Genomic DNA, 3,748 nt, shown 5'->3' with positions numbered 1-3,748 from the left:
TCTGTGGCATCTCGAAAAGCTTGAATCTGAGCATTGCTACCTGTACCAATACCTTCATGTTTAGTTGGACATAGAACTTCGTTAAAATCACCAATACACAGCCAAGGGAGTGCACTCAAAGTACTAATGTTTTTCAAAACCGTCCAAGTCTAGTGACACAAATGGGTCTGAGCCTCGCCATATATACACGTCATTCTCCACCTCTCATGTACGTCTTCTTCCACAGACACATCAATATGATAACATGAATAACCCAAAATCTCTACTTTTATTTCATTGTTCCAAAAAATACCAAGACCACCACTTCTACCTTGACTATCAAATGCAAAAGAACTATCATAACCCAAAGTACCAGCTAGAGCTTCTACGCTTTCACCATCAATCTGTGTCTCTACAATACACAAGAGGGTAGGGGCAAACTTCTTCGCAAATTCGCGAAGTTCTTGAACTGTCGCAGCGTTGCCCACACCGCGGCAGTTCCAACAAAAGGTACTCATTTGGCCTGGCGGCGCTCCTTGAAGGAGCCCACCAAATTCTTCACAACAGCACCTTGGCTTGCAATATTCTCGTCTTCCTTCCTTGTTCTCTTTGGTTCCCTCTGTGGCGGTGGGCTGGTGATGACGGGACCTGATGGAACGATCGCCAGGGCCAAATTTTCCGCCGCAGCCTGAGCATGGTCCCTTTCAGTAGCTAAGTAAGTACTCACTTCAGTTCTTTTAGTTCTCTTCCTGCTTGGATCATCAGTATGCATGTCATCATCTGCTGTCTGTTCCTCATCCCCATATTCTTCCATAGTATTCTGCTTTCCGGCGCCCCAATTCCCACCGGACTTTCTTTCATCCGAGCGTCCGCCTGTTCGCTCTCCATCAAAGCGGCCTCCAGACCGGCCTCCGCGATGACCACCACGACGCCCACGTACCTCACCAGGACCCCTCCTACTGCGCATAAACCACTCAGCCCTGAGATCCTTGAAAACTAGAGAAGATGGTGGGTGAACCCCATTGCCATGCTCTTTGAAAAGATGGCCCAGCCTCCCACACACGGCGCACCAATCGGGTAACCTTTCATACTTCACTTTGTATATTTGTCTCTTTCCTTCTTTGATCATCGACACCGCGTTCTTGAGTGGTTTGTGGACGTTGATACGTACCCACACACGATAAAAATTTCCGGTGAAATCATGGGATTGGGTCTCAACAAACAGGACTTCACCAACCTTGGCAGCTAAGGGCTGGATTAGATAAGCATACAAGTCCGGCACATCATGGATCTGGATCCATATATCAATTGTCTCCAATTTGATTGTAGAAGGTTTTGTTATTCCATCATATGGTGCAAGGAGCACCGCATCACCTCTAAAATTCCAAGGCCCGTCTTGCATGACACGCTCCGAATCCCCCAAGCAAGTAAACTGGACGGAGTACAGATTTTCCTCCAATGGTTTGAACTTTGCTTCCCGTGCCACATCCCAAGAGGACCTCATATTTCTAAAGAACCAAATCTGACTGTAGGTTTTATTGGTATTCCACCTTTTTCTTTTTGTTTGTTACAGATTCGGGCTGGTGGGCTCGTTCGGCAGATTGTGTCGCTCCTATATAGGGCCCGATAGTAACAGAATATTATTCCGTTACTAGTAACAGAATAGTATATATATATATATGTGTGTGTGTGTGTGTGTGTGTGTATCCTAGCACAAGATAGATCAATTCTAGCCATGTGCGGCGTCCCCCCTTCACGGTTCACATCCTCGGTCAAATCTTCGTAGTGCTTAGGCGAGGCCTTGTGAGGATCACTTCACTATCACCGTCGCCACGCTGTCGTGATGTGACCCCATGTGCCTTCGCAAATGATACTGTTAATACAACAAATCATCAAGGAATAAAGGAGAGATATGTCATGCCCGCATGGCGTCAGAAAAGGAGAGAGCATGTTGTTGTTTATAGCACCCACCAGGCAGTTCAAGCGAGCAAGTTTTATCATGGCAGCAAGATGGTGACAAATAAATTTAATGGGGAAACTACAATCTGAACTGCACCAATAGATGATGTTGAGAGGAAGTTCAGAACATCGTGCTGATACGTGATGAGTACAACAGGTGCGTGTGTTGGTTATTCAAAGTCAAGTCAACGCAGTAGTGGAAAAAGGCCCATTTGTCCCAGTTCCAGAGGCCCATTTGTCCCAGTTCTGGAACTGGGACTAAAGGATCGGGACTAAAGCCCATGATCTTTAGTCCTGGTTCACTCACGAACCGGGACATGTGGGGCTCCACGTGGCCGCTGCGGCGAGCCTCAGTAGGAGGGCCTTTGGTCCTGGTTGGTAACACTAACCGGTACCAAAAGGCATCCACGCTTCAGCGGCTCGGGAGTTGGGGTTTTTTGTTTTTTAGGGGGGGGGGGTTGGGGGTTTTGGAGGGTTAATTTAATTAGGATTTTCATATATTGTGTTAGCTAGCTCATAGAGAGAAGTGACCTCTATTATCTCCGTGCTTGGTCGACGCTACATACTATACGTATAAAGAGGACTCGACACGCTAGCTAGTAAGAAAATGAAGGAAACCATTAAGTGCAGAAGATCGTCATGAACATATATAGAGAGAAGTGATCGACCTCTCTTTCTCCGATAGATTAGTCGAACAACAAGTTTTTGTATATCTATCCGACGCTACTAGCTACGTATATACAATATAAGATCTATTACAATCCCTAACATCTGAAGTCAAGTTCCACATGGTATTCTCCGGCTTTATTGATGACGTGGTCAAGAAAGAATCCCACCAATTACTCTTGAATTGCTTTTATGTGATCATGTGGTAGGAGCTCATCCCGCATCTGCCGGATCTAAATCGAAGAAGAGGGTCAATACATGTGTATGAATGAAACTCAACATAGATGATGGTAATAAAATACAATTGTGAATATTTTTGCTTACGCACTTCATATTGTTTTTCAGAGTAGCCCCGCTTATTCTTGGCAGTCTCATTGTAGATGAACTCGCAAACGCAGTATCCACAGAAATCATTTCCTTATTCCTGCCACAACCACTTTACGAGAAATAGAGGTCAATCAAACTGATAAGCAAGCATGCTAAACGGTATTTATGAAACTAGCTAGAATCAATGAGAGATGCGTGAAACTAGCAGTACTAGGGAAAACCCTAGTAGTAGCGCGCGTTTTAACACTATCAGTAGCGCGTGTGGCCGCGCTACTAATAAGGCGCTACAGCTAACAAATAGTAGTAGCGCTCTATTGAACTAGCAAAAGAGCCCATGCGTTTCCACGGGAGAGAAAATAACACACGCTCTTAACCCAATAACCATGACTCAAGACCCTAATGTGTCTACATCATTTATTTTCACATGGCATCATATGTGTTGTCGATGGTGGTCTCAGTGCTCACACAGCGAAAGCGTGTTTGAATGCGATCAGTTCTAAGGTGTCTCTCTCTCGCGCACGCTCGAAATAGAATGAGAAATATGTTGTTTTCCCCCTCGAGGTTTTTCACAGGTGTGCATGTGTGGTTATCGATTCTTTCTTTCCTCTCCACTAGTAAGAAAGAAAAATGAATAGTACATTATAGATTAAGTTTATACCAAAATAATATTTTGGAAATATTTAAAAACAAAAAATATCATCATATTTAGATGCTACACATTTTTCTAATCATGTTTCATATACAACTTGTTAAAATTGGAGTTATGGTTTAAAAGATATTGATAATTTTGTTTTAGATAAACTGTGGATTGATTAAC

This window comes from Triticum dicoccoides, chromosome 1B (assembly GCF_002162155.2).
Source record: "Triticum dicoccoides isolate Atlit2015 ecotype Zavitan chromosome 1B, WEW_v2.0, whole genome shotgun sequence".
NCBI lineage: Eukaryota > Viridiplantae > Streptophyta > Magnoliopsida > Poales > Poaceae > Triticum > Triticum dicoccoides.
The sequence above is the reverse complement of the archived record's forward strand: the minus strand, read 5'-3'. Positions refer to the sequence as shown.